The sequence below is a fragment of the Squalius cephalus genome, assembly GCF_949319135.1.
Source record: "Squalius cephalus genome assembly, chromosome: 17".
In the NCBI taxonomy this organism is placed as follows: domain Eukaryota; kingdom Metazoa; phylum Chordata; class Actinopteri; order Cypriniformes; family Leuciscidae; genus Squalius; species Squalius cephalus.
In genome coordinates this window covers 2,095,044-2,116,922 of record NC_137138.1, presented here as the reverse complement: position 1 = coordinate 2,116,922, position 21,879 = coordinate 2,095,044, and the positions used below count along the sequence as shown (strand labels likewise).

The 21,879-nt window shown below is 41.0% G+C and overlaps 1 long non-coding RNA gene across 1 annotated transcript; it reads left to right on the top strand.

The window, feature by feature from the left end:
• Window positions 1-344: 344 nt before the first annotated feature.
• LOC307144489 lies at window positions 345-21,494 on the top strand. The gene is made up of 4 exons (XR_013818759.1): window positions 345-478; window positions 17,719-17,806; window positions 18,164-18,267; window positions 18,551-21,494. It is a non-coding gene; the product is annotated as an uncharacterized lncRNA (long non-coding RNA).
• The last annotated feature ends 385 nt before the right edge of the window (window positions 21,495-21,879 follow it).

The following is a 21,879-nucleotide window of genomic DNA, read 5'->3' as shown; positions in this document are numbered from 1 at the left end:
CTAATTACAAGTTTCCAGCAGCTTGTTGACCGGGTTGGCCACCCAGGTTGTGATCCTCAGACATCATAGATTTCATTTTTATATGACAACCTTTTACAGCAGCCCATGTCTGCTAAACCCCCTTTGCCCCCTGGGTAAAAGTATATTCTGCAAAATAACTCGAGAAATGAGTGTTATATTTTTATTCTTCAGTTTCTTGAGAAATCTAATTTGTGGGAGAGAATTTAAAAAAAAAAAAAAAAAAAAAAAAAAGAGGGGGGGGGGGGGGCGTCTTGGTCCACACTCCATACCAGTTGGTGGCGGAAATACACCATTTTGTTGTTTGTCAACCGCCAATAAAAATTCAACAAGAAGAAGAAGAAGAAGAAGAAGAAGAAGGTGTGGCTCGTAAAAGATCGCTGAAGCTGCTTACCCACTGTCGGTGCTGATTGCCGGTCTTTGTGCTTTCTGGAGAGTTGAATGTGGACATTTGAGACAGGTAAGGGAAATTTGTATGCGACGGTGTTTTGTAAATTAAGTTTCTATGGATTGCTTTGGCTGAGCGGGTAATCTGACTAATCTGTATGCTAAACGCAGTGTAAGATCCAGTGGCGTGGCGTGGGGAAAATTTCTGAGGAAGCCAATTAAGACACAACCTCTAAGCTGTGTGTTTTAAGGGGTGGGGGCAGAAAATCATACGTTACCATTTATATGTTGCTATTTGGATGAACTATTAGAGCGCCCAGCATCATCTTACCGGGACTTACGCTTGTTACAATCCAACACTTTGAGCACGGACGCTCTCTCTCTCTCTCTCTCTCTCTCTCTCTCTCTCTCTCTCTCTCTCTCTCTCTCTCTCTCTCTCTCACACACACACTCACACACACACACTCTCTCACACACACACTCACACACACACACTCTCTCACACACACACTCACACACACACACTCTCTCACACACACACTCACACACACACACTCTCTCACACACACACACACTCACACACACACACTCTCTCACTCACACACACACTCACACACACACACTCTCTCACTCACACACACACTCACACACACACACTCTCTCACACACACACTCACACACACACACACTCTCTCACACACACACTCACACACACACACACTCTCACACACACACTCACACACACACACACTCTCACACACACACTCACACACACACACACACTCTCACACACACACACTCACACACACACACACACAGTCAGTCCTCTTAAACATCTTTCATGGTGTTTTCATTAAAACATTCGCAGATAGATAGGAAACGGACGGTAAGCAACAAGAAGATAACCTTTTTCATTTCTTTTACACCCTTAAATCGGTGTGACGCTCATGCGAGGATTAATAGCGGTTATTCACAACAATAAACAACAAAGTGCACTCATGCTGCTTAATCAAAGCACGCAAGACACAGTAAGAACTAATCACGTAAAAAAAATTTTTTTTATCAAATACTCCAAATCTCCACCCTCCATAATTACAATTAATAATTTTAGCTAACTAGCTAAACAAGATGTCAACACAAATCCACAAATCTTCCGCTATTTCATTCATTCATTCATTGACGATGATAACGTGATGTGATTGGCCTGATGCCAACAAGTTCATGGCTTCCCTTGACACTGTCCTGACCAATCACAGGGGAGCAGTGTCGTGACAATAGCGTCACCTGATTGGTTAATCATTCATTTTTTTTTCTATCAAGGGATGCCAACTCAGCCTGGCCTCCTCACAGACACAGGGTGCAGTACCATGTTTTCAACGCTCATTCACCATGTCACTTTTATAGGGGCGCTGTTTTACACATCATAAAACGCTCAGTAATGAATGAAGAGAGACGATGAGGAGATGACAGAAGGATTAGGCTATGTAAACTGTGAAAACAAAAGTGTTTATTAAATGACGATTATATTCTGAAAAAGTGAGGAAGCCTGGCTTCCCTTGGCCTCCGCAAGAAAACGCCACTGGTAAGATCTATCTGCGCTTTCTGCCAACGAGCTTTGTCGGAGACATCTGGCTCCATCCACCGCATAGTTTGGGGATAGTAATCCCGGGAGCCGGGACAACATGTTTTGTTGTGAGTATACTGCTCGAGCGTGAAGCCAAGGGAGAGGGAATCGCTGTGTAACACCTTTTTGTTTTTAGGCGGCGTCCTGCATGAGAATGATCTGCCCGTTGCTTCATCATTAAGTGCTGTTTGCTCTGCTCCTCATCGGCTGCTGTTCTGTTTCAGGGCGTTTCTTCAACTAGGGGCACTTTTAGGCTTTTGAAGTTGAATAAAAAAAACTTGTTCAAAAGTCACGTAACACAGTCTCATAAGTTTAAATAATTTGTCTAGTTTTAAGGTCTGTATGATAGATTACAAGAGAAATTGTTGATATTTAAAAAAATTTCCAACCTGGAATGAACAAATGTCATTTCCACCACATCTCTACAGCTGTTATTTAAAAACGGAAAAACTTATGTCACTCAAGAATTGTCTAAGATCATTTTTGTAACTAGTTTTATCAGTTTTTCCACAGTGTACAATAATTATACATTTGTCAATGAGATAAATTAACTGCCCTAAGGACCAAATGATGAACTTCACACTCTGAAATTTAATATTGGTTTGGGCAAGAGCTTATTAGAAAATAAATACCTTGAATTTTTATATTAAGTAGAGCATGATCTCTTAAATTGTGGATACATTTTTAATGTGTGATGAAAACTTTTTAAATGTTTTTAAAAAATGTGTGTGGTGATGGAAATGACAGGGTGGTGGAAATGACAATGAATTAACGTGAATGTAGAGAAACAGTAATATTTAGAGAAATATTTATTTGGAAAACTCTTAAACTCATCACACTCAGTAAACTCAATTCACAAAGTCAATCTACTCTTGCAATCCATATCAATTGTACTTTGTAATCACAAATGTCATTTCCACCACAGAGGGCAGTGTGGTGGAAATGACATTTCTGTAGTTTCTTGTGAAAAAATGGAAGATAGCTTCACTGATTAGCTTTGAATTAATACTTAGCATTTCATGTATGCAAAATACTCTTATTTAACTTAAAATTTTTAACTTTTTAAAAACACCCTTGAAGGTACAGCATGTTTGGAAATGACGTAGAATAAATATATTAACTGATCAAGCAATATTTACCTTGATTTTTCTTGATGAAAATTTAAAATTGCCTCCATGTCCAACATGTGCTCTGATGTCTCTGAACATTTCCATAGAAACCACCTAAACAATCTTTCACACAAACTTTTTAAAGGGACATTACAGTGTTGTGGTGGAAATGACACCAATACTGTGCGACAGCTATATTTTGTATAAAAAATAATATTGATGGTGGTCTCACATTAAATACTATAATGTATTTGAATTATTTTACTAGTGCTTAATTTAGGTATATTAATAGTTACCGGATAAGTCATACTTTTAAACTGTATTTTCATTGTTGAAGTTAAAAAGTCTGGGTGTGCGACAGGGATAAAACAGTGATTTTGACACCTATAAGGAGGTTGAAAAGTATGAAAAAATCATAATAGAAAGGTAGTAAAAAGTTTTTAAAGAGGTTTTATTGTTAGTTTGAAAAAGAAAGAGGACTTTGTCCAAAATTATATGTATTTTTAAAAATATGACCAAAGTACATAAAAGTGCCCATAGTCTAAGAATCACCCTTCAAGTGAACCGACTCGAGTGAACTATTCAATCGCCCTATAATTCATTGCGCTCTTTAAGGTCACTAAATTTGAGGCTTTTGGTCATACCTATAGGATATCCAGATCCACCAAAGGAGGGAGAGCATTTTCACATTTAGCACCAAAACTCTGGAATAGTCTTCCGGATACTGTTCGTTGCTCAGACTCGCTCTCCCAGTTTAAAACTAGATTAAAGACGCATCTCTTCAGCCAGGCATTTATATAATATTTTTAATCTTACAGTTAAATCCGACCTCTAGTTCATAAACGCCAGAGGAGAACTGGCCCCCGACTGAGCCTGGGTTCTCCCAAGGTTTTTTTTTCTCCATTAGGTCACCTGATGGAGTTTTTCGGTTCCTTGCCACTGTTGCCTTTGGCTTGCTCAGTTGGGGATATTTGGGGATATTTAAGTTAATTAATCAATCAACGATACTATTGATCAGCATTACCAAACGTAGTCGTTCCACTAGAAACAAACATTGATGTATTGTTTTAAAGTATTACTGTGAAGCTGCTTTGATACAACCTATGTTGTGAAAAGCGCTATATAAATAAACTTGACTTGACTTGAACCGACCCGAGTGTTCTGTCTCGAGTGAACCGTCGCGAGTGAACCGTCGCGAGTGAATCGTCTCGAGTGAACCGACTCGAGTGAATCGTCTTGAGTGAACCATCGCGAGTGAACCGACTCGAGTGAATCGTCTCGAGTGAATCGTCTCGAGTGAATCGTCTCGAGTGAATCGTCTCGAGTGAATCGTCTCGAGTGAACCGTCTCGAGTGAACCGTCTTGAGTGAACCGTTATAGTGTGAACCGACTCGAGTGAATCGTCTCGAGTGAACCGACTCGAGTGAATAGTCTCGAGTGAACCGTCGCGAGTGAACTGTCTCGAGTGAACCGACTCGAGTGAATCGTCTTGAGTGAACTGTCTCGAGTGAACTGTTCCAGTGCACTGTTTCTAGTAAATTCAGTTCTCAGTGATGTGCTTTGAGGTTTTTTTGGTTGTCTCCTGTTTATTTCTTTAATTGATTTATCTTTTTGAATTTGTATGTTTATTTTGGTTTGATTATTGTATTTGTGCTGACAAACTGCCTGGGAGCTCCTCAGTGGTGAAACTCCTCCTCCTTCAATCAGTGGAGAACAAGGTGGAATAAATCTGAGGCAATCTGAGCGTGCCAGTACCTGGCTCTGTTATTGTCTTTAAACCACAGTGAAAGGAGCATTTGTAGCACCACTAGACCAAGGAAACTTTCTTTGTAATCAAGGTGACTGTGCAAAACCAAGCCCTCCACAAAACAGTGAAGGACAGCCGGTAAGCACCATATTGGCCATGTTTGGCCCAACTGACTTAAGCAGTGCAGTGCAAATGATACTATGGAAAACAGACTCTTAACTCTTGTTGACTTTGTTAGGACTTTTACTTTACTTACTTTTACTTAAAACTACTGATTAGAATAAAAATGGAAACCTTGTAATAGCAGTAATGTGTTTATCTGAGGTGAATGTGAATAATTTTGTTTATTTAATTTGGCTGTCAACTCAAATAATAATCTTGTATTTGTCATCTCTCTTTTGAGGTTTTTCACCTGTTTAGTGCCAACCAAAGCATGGTAAATAAAAGACAAACAACTGATTCCATGGCTGTTTATTGAGTGAAATCCAGTTAAGATCTTCATGTGGAGGGACTGTCCTTTTCAAGTGGGGAATTGCACAAACAAATAGATCAAAACTTGACAGTGAAAAACCGTCACTGAAGACTGGAGAAGGACCAGAAAAGTGACCACACGTGTCCATAGAGACAAATAAAGACTGTTCCTGCCCTGCTGTTGTGATTGAAATGGCTGATTCATTACTGTTGGAGCAGCTAAAGACCGCAAGGACATCAGCGAAGCGTCAGTTTTCCCGTCTGGCCAATAATGTGCTACGAATGCATACAATGATGTCAGAAGAGGAGCTCAGAGACATTTTTAAGAAGCTCACTGCAGAAGCTGGCAAAGTCCTTGAAGCCAATGATGATGTAGAGGGGCAATGTATTGAAGAAAACTCTGATGCAGAGGAGTTGAGCGAGCAGCAAAAGTCTGACTTGGTCAAAACAGCCAATGAGTGTGAGAGAAAACTGCAAGAGCTAAAGGACCTCATACAAAAGACATTGTGGGCCAATTTCGGGGAATATGAACTGACACAAGCAATTACAACAGCAGAGTCGCAAGCAGAAAACGTGGGAACTGTGGACCCAAGTAAAAACCCAGATGCATATCTCTTCATGATCGGACAACTAGAGAAACTTGTGAAGGCTGCGAAGGAGGTGCATAAACATTGGAAGTGCTGGGCCCCCCCAGCAGAGCAACAACAGTTCCAGAGTCGTATCAAAGGCCTTGAAACCATCCTGCCAAAACTCACAATAAGACAAGCAGACTTTACAGGGGCACACGTCAGAGAAGGAACCAGCAGATTGAGCACTACTTTAACCAGTTGTGTGGCCACACCAGCAATTAAATTAAAGCCAGCTGCCCTCCCAAAGTTTTCTGGCATCCGCCGAGAGTTTCACCGGTGGAAAAAAGATTGGGAAGCGCTCCAGATGCAGGGAGAACCTACTGGATCCAAAGAGGTTAAAAAGTTCCAACTTCTCGACAGTGTGGATGAGAAGACAATACGAGACCTCCGCCTTACAACTTACACAACTGCTGAGGAGGTTTTCCGGGTCTTGGAGAACCGCTTTGGAAATAAGACGACTATAGCCCTTGAGATAGTAGAAGAGCTCCAAAGACTCCAAGCAGTTAAAGGTAACCAGCCCAGGAGGATTGTTGAGCTCATCCAATCTGTAGGGAAAGCCCTGGTCGATCTGAACGAGCTTGGCAAGACTGGTGCTATAAAGAACCCTCTTGTAACAAAAACAATAGAGAGTAAACTTCCTGATGGCCTGAAGAAAGAATGGCTTCTTCATGTAGCTGGCAAAGGTGATGAAGCTGAAGAAGACAAGCGATTTGACTACCTCCTCAAGTTTCTTCAAGGTCAAGAAGCCATCTATGAGAAGCTGGACCAACTGAGAGAGGAGGAACCAAAACCAAAATCTGAACCTCGGCAAGCTCGAACCAGAACCTCCACCCAACTAAGCAACCAGGCTCAAGGATGTGTAGTCTGCGGGGATGGCAAGCATAAGAAAAGGCTATACTTCTGCCAAAAGTTTCGCACGCTTAAGCTAGCAGAGAAAAGAGATGCTGTCAGGAAGCTGGGAGCCTGCAAGAAATGCCTGGAGATTCACAATGAAGGTGACTACTGTAAATCAGAGTTTCTGTGCAGGAGGCCAGACTGCATAGAACAGCGTGCTGCAGAACACCACTATTACCTTTGCCCGAGAGCTGATACGTCCAAAGGGAATGTCGTCCAGAGGTCCAACAATAACAGCAAAGTGGGAGGTGACACAAGAGAGCGTTACACCCAAGCCCAAGAAGAGTTCATTAAAAGTCTTTCACCTGAACTTGCAGAGAAGTGTCGCAATGCCTTTTGCAACACTATAGCTAGAACCTCTCTTGTGTCCAACCAACCCAGCCTTCTAGCAGAGAATGGAATAGTGGAGTGGCCAGTCATCATGATGCTCTTAGAGGTCACGGCCAATGCAGGACAAAAAGTTGGGACTTTGATCGACCTGGCATCGGATACAAACTATATAACTCATGATGCAGCTGATCGTTTGAACCTTAGAAGTGAAGCCATAACCCTTGTTGTCCACGGTGTGGGAGGAATGAAAGTTCAAGTTACCACAAAACGGTACCTCCTAAAGATCCAGGTCCGCACAGAGCAAGGCAACTTCAGATCCCACCAACTCCTCTGTTATGGTTTGGACAGCATTGCAAGGATCCACAAACATGTGACGGCCAAAAGACTCCAAAAGTTCTTTCCAGATGTCCCCCAAAATGAACTGGTGAGACCAAGACAGATACAGCTTTTGATAAGCCATAAGGAAGGGCGACTGGTCCCACAGAAAATACGCACCGTTGGGGACCTTGTACTATGGGATGGGCCATTGGGTAAGACAATTGCAGGGACACACCCTGGTCTGTTTGAAGAGGCTACAGTTACAGCACACCAGTCCAGAGCGCACTTCGCCAGGTCCATGAGAACAGCAGCATTGATGTATGAAGAACATATCTGCGCCAAACCTACCATCAAGTCTTCTTGTTCTGCTGTTACCACTCGGGATTTTATTGAGTGGTGGAGATGGGATAGCATTGGCGCCCCCTGCACCCCAAAATGTGGAGGATGTCGCTGCGGCAGTTGTCAACCTGGTGGCAAAGAAATGACTCTGGCTGAAGAAAGGGAGCTGGAAGTTGTAAAGGGTGGCCTGACTTATGTTGGTGCTGATGACCACAGTGATAGTCCACACTGGCATGCAAGATATCCATGGCTCATGGACCCATCTACATTGCCAAACAATAGAAAAGCAGTGGAAGCAACCTTCCTTAGAACAGAGAAACAGCTCGCCAAAGAACCACAGTGGAAAAAAGCCTATAGCGCTCAAGTCCACGAAATGGTTGACCGTCGGGCTGCAAAAAAACTGACCAAAGAGGATCTAACCAACTGGAATGGACCTGTCTGGTATATTAGTCATCTTATCGCACCCAACCCCCACTCTGTTACAACTCCAGTAAGACTTGTCTGGAACAGCAGTCAGAAGTACAAAGGCCAAAGTCTCAATGACCTTCTGATGAAAGGCCCTGACGTTCTCAACCCGATTCGAGCTGTCCTCCTCAAGTTCCGCCAAGGCTCCTTCGCCGCTCTAGGAGACATTAGAAAAATGTACAATTCTGTGTGGCTCGAGGAGAGGGAAGTCCATCTACACCGGTTCTTGTGGCGTGATTCAGAGGGAGATGAACTAGAACAATACGCCATAACCAGAGTGAATATCGGGGACAAGCCAGCAGGTTGCATAGCACAACTTGCCATGAGGGAGACGGCTAACCTGCCTCAATTCAGCCACCTCACAGATGAATGCCAAGTATTACATGAGCACAGCTACGTTGATGACATCTTGACATCCCACAACTGCCGTGAAAGACTTAAAGTCATCACAAAAAATGTGGAGCTGATTCTAAAAGCAGGAGGGTTTGCACTGAAGCCTTGGGTCTTCTCAGGCCAAGGTAAAGGAGAAAGCGAAAAGGCATCACCAAATATTGTTGTCCTGCCGAACCAGCTTAAGGAGGAAGACAACAAGGCGCTCGGTCTCGGCTACATTGTGGATGAAGACATGTTGCATGTCATGGTAAGGGTCAACTTCTCCAGGCGGAAGAAAAAGATGAGACTTGGGCAAGACTTGCTGCTAGAAGAAGTACGAGCACAGACACCAGACCCGCTGACAAGACGTGAACTGCTGAGTCAAGTTGCTGGTTTATACGATCCAGTTGGCCTGACAACGCCATCATAGCAAAAAGGGGCTATCTTGGTCCGAAAGGCATTCCAAGAGGCAAAACCAAAGTGCAGCATGGTCAAGGACACATGGGACCTTCCTCTGTCGGATGAGCTCCGCAAAGATGCAATTGGAATTTTTGAGGAGTACGTCCAGCTAAGCAAAGTAAGGTTCCCAAGAGCCCTTACTCCACCAAAGGCAACAACTGAACCAGTCGCTGTCACTTTTTCAGATGGCAGTGAAAGCTCCTATGGTGCTGTCCTCTACCTGCGGTGGAACTGCAACAAACAATTAACAATTCGACTAGTGGAGTCAAAAGCAAAGCTGACACCTCTAGACCAGAAGGGGGATGCGGTCAAAGCAGAACTTTGCGGTGCAGTCTTTGCAAGCCGCCTGAAAAAGTACTTTGAACAGCATACCCAGATCCAGATAAAAAGGTGGTACCATTTGTTAGACAGTCAGACTGTTCTTGGAGCTATCCAGCGTGAAAGCTATGGATTTCAGACTTTCTTCGCTAATAGAATTGGAGAGATCCAGGAGAGCACACGGCTACAGGACTGGTGGTGGATCCCTGGACCACTCAACATAGCCGACATTAGCCGCTTTCCGACCGGAGGAACCTTTTCACAGTTCCTAGAACCATTGGCTATAGTACCCGGATGTCGGCGTGTTCGCACCGCAGGAACTAGGAACGATTTTAGTTCTAGGAACTCCATTAGTAGGAACTAATTTAGGTCCTACTTCAGAGTAGGGTCTAAACCAGCGCTATAGGAACTATCCGTGACGTTAGTGTACGCTGATTGACCGAACGCACGCGGAACACCAGCACCCGCCATTTTTAAAACAGCTAGAATGTAAACACATTGTAGCCTATATATTTACTCCATAAACTAACTATACAAACATGGAAAACAGTGATAGATGGGTCTCTAAACCTTAAATGCTGAAGAGAAATCCAACGCAACTTTGAGGGGACCAAGCCAAACATGATTATGTAGGCTAATAACCTTTTTTCATATACTGTCTACTTTCTATAACAGTTCTATCTAATATGATATTAAACAGTACTGTTAGACAGATCGCTAACTAATAAGCACAGAGAATGCGAGCATTGTTTGCTCTGGCGTTCTCAGCGCCGCCAAAATAAAGGTCCGTCGCGCCTTCAAAATAAAAGTCACCGTGCTTGCGTCACTCCCTTACCCCTCCTACCAGTTCCTATGGCCACTTGGCCAGTGCGAACGCAAACAGCAAACCCGAGTTTGGGGGAGAGTAGTTCCTAGAACTGTTTAGAAGTGGACAGTTCCTAGAACTAAGTTCCTAGAACTACTTGGTCGGAAAGCGGCTATTATCACTCGTGGAGCTGGGCCAAAGGAACTTGATGCCCATTCAGAGTGGCAGCAAGGGCCAGAGTTTCTACATCTTCCAGAGAGCGAGTGGCCAATTATGTCGTCAAAAGATGTGTCTGTGACAGCTCGAGAAAGCATTAACAATATGCAAAAGAAGTCATTCGTGGCAGCACTCACCAGAGCCCAAGCGAAAAGAAGTCTTCCAAGTTTTGTGGGACGACTTCCTGCTGGTGCAGCTGTCCTAAACTTGGTGGATGAGAGGCGCTTAGTAGCCTAAAGTGTCTAATCAAGACTGTTGCTTTTATCTGGAGAGCCGCCAAAAAGTTTACATCTGCAATAAAGTCCATCGAGACCCCAAAGTGGGAGGCAATTCCCACAAAAGGAGTTATCACCGCTACAGAACGTCAAGAGGCAATAAGAGACATCTATCTTGCTGCTCAAGAGGGGGTGACGTTCCCAGTTACCACTATGGACCGCTTGGTTGTGTACAGAGAGCCAGAATCTGGGTTACTAGTCTGCGGTGGGAGAATCCATGGCTTCAGGGAGGATGGCGCTGCAGTTCCCCTTCTGCCTTTCGATGCATGGGTCTCTACTTTATTGGCACGGGAGGCGCACGATGAGGGTCATGAAGGTGTGGCTGCAACCCTGCTGAAAATGAGGAGGAAAGCCTGGGTCATCCAAGGGAGAAAAATTGCCCAAAAAGTAGTGGAGAACTGCCTTTTCTGCAAAAAGTCAAGAGCAAGAAGGTGCAAACAGGTAATGGCTGACCTACCTTCTGAAAGAGCCACACCTGCAGCCCCGTTCGAGTTCACTACAGTCGACCTCTTCGGACCGTACCTTGTCAAAGATGACATCAAGAAACGGGTCTCAATGAAAGTGTGGGGTGTCGTCTTCAGCTGTATGGCCAGCAGGGCAATTCATGCAGACCTGGTCAACACAATGTCGACAGAGAGCTTCTTGATGGCTTACCAACGCTTTACTGCAATTAGAGGGCACCCAAGAAAGATCTGGTCCGACCCGGGGACAAACTTCATCGGCGCCAAACCTGTCCTAAGAGAGCTGTACCAGTTCCTGGATTCTCAGAATAGAACTTCAATAGAAGAGATGTCGGCTCAAAAAGGTACCAAATGGGAGTGGACAATTCACCCTGCTGACTCACCTCACCGCAATGGGGCTGCTGAAGCCGCTGTCCGCATTCTCAAGAAAGCACTGCAGAGCCTGGGCAACAACACTGGCCTCAGCTACAGCGAGTTTCAGACAACACTACAACTTGCTGCAAACCTTGCCAACGAATGCCCAATAGATGCCAGGGTGCAGAGCCATGAGGAAAGCGTGCAGTATGTGTCACCCAACACACTTCTCCTGGGCCGAGCCTCTCCAAGCGGTGAGATCAGAACATTTGACTTTGCGAACTACCCTTACAAGAGACTCAGAGAGATGCAGAACCAGGTCAACAAGTTCTGGAGGTTTTGGAGCCAGCTTGCCGGCCCAAACTTATTTCTGAGAAGTAAATGGCACACTGTCGGAGATATTGTCTGGTTGTGCGACCAAAATGCAGTGAGGGGCCAGTTTAAGCTAGGACGGGTGGTGAGCGTCAATCCAGATGCTAAGGGCATTGTTCGAGACGTGAACGTCAAAGTGGTCCAAAGCTCCTGCCTTCCTGTCACAAAACCCGCACTAAACCGGCAATCGGCCAAAGTCCTGAAAGATGCTACCCAAACCACGGTCCTGCACAGAGATGTTCGACGCCTGGTTGTCTTGCTACCAGTTGAGGACCAAACTCGGAGCTGACCGGCAGTAAGCAGGTGCTGATTTACGATCTTTCCATCGGTTCCCGTGGGAAGATCGAGTGGGAGGTGTGCTGACAAACTGCCTGGGAGCTCCTCAGTGGTGAAACTCCTCCTCCTTCAATCAGTGGAGAACCAGGTGGAACAAATCTGAGGCAATCTGAGCGTGCCAGTACCTGGCTCTGTTATTGTCTTTAAACCACAGTGAAAGGAGCATTTGTAGCACCACTAGACCAAGGAAACTTTCTTTGTAATCAAGGTGACTGTGCAAAACCAAGACCTCCACAAAACAGTGAAGGAAAGCCGGTAAGCACCATATTGGCCATGTTTGGCCCAACTGACTTAAGCAGTGCAGTGCAAATGATACTATGGAAAACAGACTCTTAACTCTTGTTGACTTTGTTAGGACTTTTACTTCACTTACTTTTACTTAAAACTACTGATTAGAATAAAAATGGAAACCTTGTAATAGCAGTAATGTGTTTATCTGAGGTGAATGTGAATAATTTTGTTTATTTAATTTGGCTGTCAACTCAAATAATAATCTTGTATTTGTCATCTCTCTTTTGAGGTTTTTCACCTGTTTAGTGCCAACCAAAGCATGGTAAATAAAAGACAAACAACTGATTCCATGGCTGTTTATTGAGTGAAATCCAGTTAAGATCTTCATGTGGAGGGACTGTCCTTTTCAAGTGGGGAATTGCACAAAAAAATAGATCAAAACTTGACAGTATTAGTGACTTATGGTTATATAATTTTGTTCTTTTTGCATATCACTGCTTGATAATGTATTTTTTTCTTTTGTTTGTTGGCAGGGCCTGGGCACCCGGGGGCAGACGAGTGACCATTTAGGTGGTGACGTCCTCACTGTGTGTCGTGGTCTTCTCTGACATGAGTCGTTGAGTGTGTGCACTGTGAATAGAGTAATTTTCATAAGGGTGATATCTTGAGACTGCCCCTGTGGGTAAGCCCAGGTTCCTCTGCTGCCAACGATAGAAGTAAACAAATAGATGAGAGTGATTGCTGGTCAATGCTTTTTATAACCATTATGTCTTTTAATAATTAATAAAATCTTTTTCATTACCTATGTCTCTGATTCCAACAGTGATTAGAACCTGTGTGTGCCAGTGTTAAGAGGTTGTGTTAAATTCTTGGGGTGAAATTCCCCAGGTGGCGTAGTCGGAAATTATATGAATTTGAGTCAACCCGCGCCCGCTCTGCTACATTTAGATACATTAAAACACGTCATGTCATATTGTCAACATGGTACTTATGAAGCAGAATAGTGGGTCATATGTCTAATGCTTTTTGAAAACTTGAGGCTTTCTTCTTCAGAAAACGAGTCGGACATCACATTTCTGTATACATTTTTATCTTTATCTATCATCTTTCAAAACATGACCTGTGCGAAAGAGAAAAAAATGAATGCTTCTCTGTACCCAGCACTTCTGAAAATGCACGGCATAGGCTATTATTAATATTTCCCCCTGAGCTAATTTGTTACACATTCATGTCCTTAATTGGCATGATAACTGAGGACAGGCGTGTGATTTTCAGTTGGAGAAGAGACTTCTGCGGCCCGAGTGCTGCCGTCACCTCACTTTTGTTCACCAAAATCTGTTTCAAAATCTAAATTCATGCTAGTCGGGATTTAAGTCCACATAAGCATATTCAACTCACAGATAGTCCAGTATATTGTGCAGATACTTTCAGTAGGAAACAGTTAACATTAGTGCTATTCATTCATTACATTCATAATGAATTAATGCTGATGGGAAATGAGGAAATGTGCAATCATACTGAATCTCTTAATGACAAGCTTTTGAAAATTGAGGAAAAAAATCACATCCACTCAATAGGGAACAGTTTTCTAATGGAAGAAAATCAATTATGATACTCAGTAGAAGTGCTTCAAGTTACATCCTTCATGACTTAAAGGTTAAAGAATGCACAAAAACTGTATTGTTGATCATTTTAGCTAGTATATAATCATATTTCATCATATGTGAAATATATACATAACATCACTTTTGTGTTCACTATCAACATGTTAATGAAAGTGTTCATTACTGTCATTATTCACCATAAGCTGAGATGCTGTTTGATTGTTCCTCGTGTGTACTGTACTGTGGAAAAGTCTAGTGTTCACAATATTTGAACATGAATTAGCTTTTCATCAATATTTCATTTAACATTTGGAACGCACGTTTTGTAAATATTTAACAGAAATGCCCATGTCTCGTTTGGATACAGTTAGTATACTTTACATGTATCACTACATCACACACATTAGTGGAACATTATTAAAGCGTAGTGCAGAATCAAACTAACTCAACGTTTACTGATGGATGGATGCGGTGATTCACAAACATCAGTGTCTGGAATGAAACTGCAAATAAACATGTAGTGATTTTGTTTTCAGTAGTAAAAGTTGTTAAAATATTTTGTCTTTACTGATGTTTTTTGTCATGATTCTGCCTTTGTGTCCCAGATCTTCTCTTGTCTTGAGGCAGGATCATGACAGACTCATGTTTTACAGGCCGTGCAGAATTATTAGGCAAGTTCTTTTTCTGATCATATTTTATTCCCAGGAACATTTTGCCAATTCCAAACCATATTAATCTTAATAACTACTATTAATTTTGTATTTAATCATGTATAAGTGATATATAATTGTTCATGAAGGCTGGAAATGAAAATGTCTTATTTTCTGGTGTGCAGAATTATTAGGCATGTTTTCTTTTACAGATAAAATGAGCCAAAAAAGAGATTTAACAAAGACTAAAAAGTCAAAAATGATTAAATCCCCTATGAGAAGAATGCAATACTAATGCAATACTAGAGATTGCAGTTAAGGCATGACCATTGGACAGTGAAATGCTCATTGGGTCAGCAGGGTCAGACAAACACAGGTGGAGAAGAAAAAAACACATGTTAACTGCAAAATAATGAAGAATTAAGTGTGAAACCATCAGGAACCCTTTAGTCTTCAGTGCCATCATTTTCCAGAACTGCAACCTACCTGGAGTCTCCAGAAGAGCAAGATATCAGGATCTCAGAGACTTAGGTTAGGTAAAGAATCCTAAAAAATGACCCCCTCTTAATAAGAATCACAAGCTGAAGTGTTGTGAAATACATGAAGACTGTTTTTTTATAGGCTTTATAGACAGACAGATTGAGAGTGACTCTTGAAGGACCAGCACCACATCCTCTTCTATCACTATTTGAAGAATTCATCTTCTAGAATACGTTTTAATAAGTTTTGGGAGTTCATTTTTAGTCCATCTCTGCAAAACGGACTTCAGGGTAGGAGATGGACTAAAAATAAACTCCCAAAACTTATTAAAACGTATTCTGGAAGATGAATTCTTCAAATAGTGATAGAAGAGGATGTGGTGCTGGTCCTTCAAGAGTCACTCTCAATCTGTCTGTCTATAAAGCCTATAAAAAAACAGTCTTCATGTATTTCACAACACTTCAGCTTGTGATTCTTATTAAGAGGGGGTCATTTTTTAGGATTCTTTACCTAACCTAAGTCTCTGAGATCCTGATATCTTGCTCTTCTGGAGACTCCAGGTAGGTTGCAGTTCTGGAAAATGATGGCACTGAAGACTAAAGGGTTCCTGATGGTTTCACACTTAATTCTTCACCATAATTCTTCATTATTTTGCAGTTAACGTGTGTTTTCTTCACCACATGTATTTGTCTGACCCTGCTGACCCAATGAGCATTTCACTGTCCAATGGTCATGCCTTAACTGCAATCTCTAGTATTGCATTAGTATTGCATTCTTCTCATAGGGGATTGAATCATTTTTGACTTTTCAGTCTTTGTTAAATCTCTTTTTTGGCTTATTTTATCTGTAAAAGAAAACTTGCCTAATAATTCTGCACACCTGAAAATAAGACATTTTTCATTTCCAGCCTTCATGAACAATTATATATCACTTATACATGATTAAATACAAAATTAATAGTAGTTATTAAGATTAATATGGTTTGGAATTGGCAAAATGTTCCTGGAAATAAAATATGATCAGAAAATCAACGTGCCTAATAATTCTGCACGCACTGTATGTGTAAGCACTTTTTTTTTTTTTTTTTTTTTATTAAATCCAGACAAGACAGAGGTACTAATCATCGGTTCAAAAAACCACCCACAAAACCTCTCACAATACAACTTTAACATAGTAGGATGTCCTGTTACTTCATCCTCTACAGTAAAAGACCTGGGTGTTATATTAGACTGCAACCTGTCTTTTGAAAATCATATTTCATATGTTACAAGAACAGCCTTTTTCCACCTTAGAAACATTGCTAAGCTACGTAATATCTGTTTCTAATGCAGAAAAGTTAGTTCATGCATTCATGACCTCGAGACTAGATTACTGTAATGCTTTATTAGCCGGTTGTCCTGCATCCTCAATAAACAAGCTACAGTTAGTCCAAAATGCCGCCGCTAGAGTTCTAACTAGATCAAGAAAATATGATCATATAACACCGATTTTATCATCACTGCATTGGTTACCTATAAAGTTCTGTATTAATTACAAGTTATTGCTACTGACTTATAAAGCCCTAAACGGCTTGGCTCCAGTCTATTTAACGGATCTTCTATCGCCCTATAATTCATCGCGCTCTTTAAGATCACTAAATTCGAGGCTTTTGGTCATACCTAGGATATCCAGATCCACCAAAGGAGGGAGAGCATTTTCACATTTAGCACCAAAACTCTGGAATAGTCTTCCTGATACTGTTCGTTGCTCAGACTCGCTCTCCCAGTTTAAAACTAGATTAAAGACGCATCTCTTCAGCCAGGCATTCATGTAATATTTTTAATCTTACAGTTAAATCCGGTCTCTAGTTCATAAACGCCAGAGGAGAACTGGCCCCCGACTGAGCCCGGGTTCTCCCAAGGTTTTTTTTCTCTATTAGGTCACCTGATGGAGTTTTTCGGTTCCTTGCCACTGTTGCCTTTGGCTTGCTCAGTTGGGGATATTTGAGGATATTTAATTTAATTAATCAATCAACGATACTATTGATCAGCATTACCAAACGTAGACGTTCCACTAGAAACAAACATTGATGTATTGTTTTAATTTATTACTGTGAAGCTGCTTTGATACAACCTATGTTGTGAAAAGCGCTATATAAATAAACTTGACTTGACTTGACTTGACATGGCCATTTGTTTGGGCTGTGTGCTTGCGTTGTCTTGTCACCTTACCCTGTCCTTCAACCTCATGACATTTTTATTTAGCCCTTACTGCTTAATCATAATTTGATAAACTTACAGTATGACAAAATCTGAGTATTATATCACTATATTTCTGGCTATTCACATTTTCCTTTCTATAACACTTGTGGCTTTAAATAGTTTTATATTGTGGAGTTTGGATGATTGCTGATGCGGTTGCATGTTCATTAACTGCAAATGATGTTTAATGCATCTGTGTTTGGTGTTTCTGGAGTTAATTCAGGCTATAAAAGAACGTGAGCAGCTCATAAACACCAGCATCTCCTGATGAGCAGCGTCTTCAGTCTTCCGTCTGATTCCCGGTAAGATCATGCGTAGAAGAAAATGTAGATGGAATTGGTTTGGAAGTTTTCTTTAAGGTCCTGTCGGAACCACTTTCTCTCGTGATCATTCATGGGTTTCTGATTCTACTGAGGATATGAATAAACACTGAGTGAACTTTAAAAATGTAAGAATCAGATATAAAGCGTTTTCAGATTCAGTCGTCGTAGTTGAGCCGAAACATTTGTGAAAGTTAGACTGGTTTTTCAAACTACCATTGTTAGTTAATTGAGTCTTTAAGGTAATTACAGTTTCACACGTTGGATCAAATAGTTTGTCTGTAATCTCAGGCATTTCCTACATTAGATCCACAAGCTTTAAGATGTGTGTTTTTACAGTGAATGAAGAGCAGTGGAAACTTGTGAAACATCTGTCCGTCTGTGTGTTGCTCCACAAACTTCTGCTTTGACCTGCAGACGAAACACACACTCCTGTCAGTAACGTAAGTTCTTCAAGATTCACTTTTAGTTTAATAAACCATTGTACACTTGCAGCTGTGCTGGACTGAATATTCAGAACAACAGCATTCAGAATATTCTCAGGATTTCCAAACTTTAATCTTACATTTCACGTATTTCAAGCTTTCTAACATTACACACACCTCCTCTAAAACAAACTGAGGAAACTTTATTTCAACAGTCACACAGAAAAGTTATGGCATATTTTTAATAAATTAGTAAATAGTAAATGCATTTTTTAAAACTAATGACTGGTTTGTTATTTAGTGTTGCCTGTCAAGATTTCATGAAACAATGGCCAGCATCGACGGATCAAGTGGAGTAAATTATGAAGATGAATGGACCCATCAGATTGATGAGTTTGACATGAACCATGAGCTTTCAACAATAATATTTATCATGATCTTTTCAGGCACTGAGATTCTAGTCACGATCTTAACTCTGTTAGAGTTGTGTGGTCTTATCAAATCTGATCGCTCCACTCCAGTGTTTGTTTTTAATTTGATTCTTTCAGATCTCATTCAGATCATTTGTATATTAATAATAATATTCACAGGGCAGGGGATTACTGCATATATGTATAGTTTGATTGTGGGTCTGTATTTTATGGCATGTGTTGCTTTTGAACGATATCTTCAGGTTTCTCCTCCTATCTGGTACAGATCTCATTCACTAAAAGTCTGCTGTGGCGTTTCTGTGATCATCTGGCTTGTTCCTCTGATCTTAACAGTCACAGACTTTAGCTCTCTGACCATACCGATCATCTGTTTAATCCCCTACCCGATAATCATTCTGTGTTTTGTTGGCACTTGTCGCGGTCTTTCACGCGCAATATCACTTACTCCTCTAAAGCGCAAAAAAATTCTGGGAAGTTTGTTCGTGGTGCTTCTGACTTACACTTTTCTCATTCTCCCCTTTCTAATCATGATCGTTATAGATGATATTTTCGGAGTTCACAACAGTGTAGGTGTTTTTTTTTGTCTCTTGTTTCTGAACCCACTGGCTGACTGTGTATTGTACGTGTTCTTGAGGCCTGATGTTGGAGGGTTAATGAATTGCTGTTGTAGAACTGACACAGATCAGTGTTCGACACACAGCTGGGACGAACACTCTCGAGACAGTAGTGCAGTGTTTGCCTGCTGTGTTTCAATGCAAAAGCCTGCGTCTCATTCACAGACCGCCTGCTGTTCAGTCTAAACATCTGCACTCAATAAATGAAGTCAATGGCCGTGTTTCCATTACCCTTCAAATTGCAATTGCGAATTGAAAATACGCCCAATGGAAACATGTCAACAAAAACACTCCCATTTATCGCAAAAAAGTTTCTCCGCTCGCATGAGGAGGTTTTTCAGGCAATTCAAAAAAGAAATATTTTGCCAAACTTCAATGGAAACAGTTTTTGCGCATTTACAGGTCAGCTGACGTAGATGACACTGTGTGTTTGGACTGAAGACGAGACTGAGCTCTTTATGAAATTCATATAAGACAAAATAATTACAGGAATAATGGATTCTAAACCTCAAATAAATGCCACGATCAAGACCTCGAAGCAGATCTGAGGGAGAAACACCCAGAAACTCATATGTGCCGCTCACACGTATAATAAGGGCCGTTCCTTACCATTAATGCTTTGAAAACACACACACATCTCCTGCGATTAATAATAATGGCCAGTGCAGTGGCCGGGATATAGTACATAATCCTACCAACGTCCATTGCCATGGTTTTTGGAGAGATTTTACTTATCGCGAGTGGAAAAATGAAGTTTTAGTCGCATAGCATCGGTTAATGGAAACGCCGTTATTTCGCAATAGTTTTTTGTCGACATTTTTAAAAATCGCAAAAGTTTTGCTCAAATCTGTGATGGAAACGCCTAATGTCATTCTTCTCACTGCACACACCCTTCCTTTCTATGATATTTAGGTTTATTAGAGATAACTCTTGACTCATAAAACTCAAAACTCAATTGCTCTGTTTGCGGTCCATTAAACACATACGGTAAACAGAGTTTTATTAAAGATGTACTGATGTGCCGTTGATGCTTCTGCTGACGATCTGTGTCATACGATGGAGAGGAGGCTTGTATAAAGCAGTTTATTCTCATTAATTCCCCCGATAGACTGATAGATCAACAACATCAAGTAGTTTAATGTCATAGTCTTGCTTGTGTTCCTAATGCATGTACATTATACTCTTTTACCAAATAACTACTATTCACGCTATTATTCACAGCACTTGAATATTGTCAGTTTAACTTCTATTGTTCTCCTCATTTGTAAGTCTGCTAAATGATTAAATGTAAATGTATTAAAAAGATGGTTCACTCAAAAATGAAAATTGATAATGTAAATATGCCCTCATGTCGATCAAAAGCTGGATAACTTCCTTTCTTCTGTAGAACATAAAAGACAATATTTTTTGTCCATACATTAGAAGTCAGTGGACAAGTTTCGGGTGAACTATCCCTAAAAAGACTTGCTTTAAAGTGCACAAAGTAGATTAGAAGAGTACTAAGTTTATATACAAATATTAACCAGAGCTTGCATGGAAATCAGAAGAGGAGTTATTTGTAATATTGTTGTGTCTTTATCGAGTCAGAGACTGTCCTGTATTCAGGAAACAGGAACACGAGTATTCTGGTGTTGATAATGGGAACTTGAGCATTACTGACGGGACTGTGGAGGCACTGGCTATAGCTTATAGAGCTGATATACACTATTAGGACACAGATGTGTTTGTAGAGGTTTATTTCAGCCACTGTTGTCAACACTGCTGTAGATTACTGTAGTCACTCAATGCCAATAAACTATTCATCGTTTTGAATATGTGAACTATTACAGTTGAAACTTCATTACCTTTTTGCAACAAAAATCAAACAAAAAAATCCATTAAACATGTTGCGCTTATAGAGGAGCGAGCACTGATATTTTCAGTTCCATTCCTTTTAATATTTTTTATAAAATATGCATTATCCGTGTGTGAGTGTCTCAACTTTAAAACTTGCCTTCTCATCTTTGGACCCTGCATTAACATTTCTTATGAAACTTTTTTAAACATAACATGACAAAAATTGTCCAGTGTAACTGATGTATAGATTAATATCTTGTCCTCATTCTTTTTCTCTATCATATTTTTCAGCTCATTGTTAACTCTTCTTACCTCATTTGTATTCTGATGACATTGAACATATTGCTAATAAATTTTGTATATTGTATGCAAAGTTGTATGTCATAAACTTTCTGGAGTCAAGACTGTCCCCATCCCTATTATTTTACAAGATCGATACTGTACAGCAATGGTAGATACTTGTAGCACACTCTCTCTCATTAAAAAGTCAACCTGGGACCAGATGAGCAAGAATGAGTCATATCAGCCCTGTGGTGGACAAGCATTTGTTCTCGCCAATGGACAGCAGCAGAATGCAATTGGAAGAGTGACTTAGAAGTGTGAGATCCAAGGATGTAAGATGGAGCTAACATTATACATAATGAGTGATGTGGATTTGACTGTGCCAATCATCCTAGGGATGGACTTTCTGATGGATTCTGGATTGACTTTAGACTTTCAGAGATCACAATACACCATACCCGCCAGAG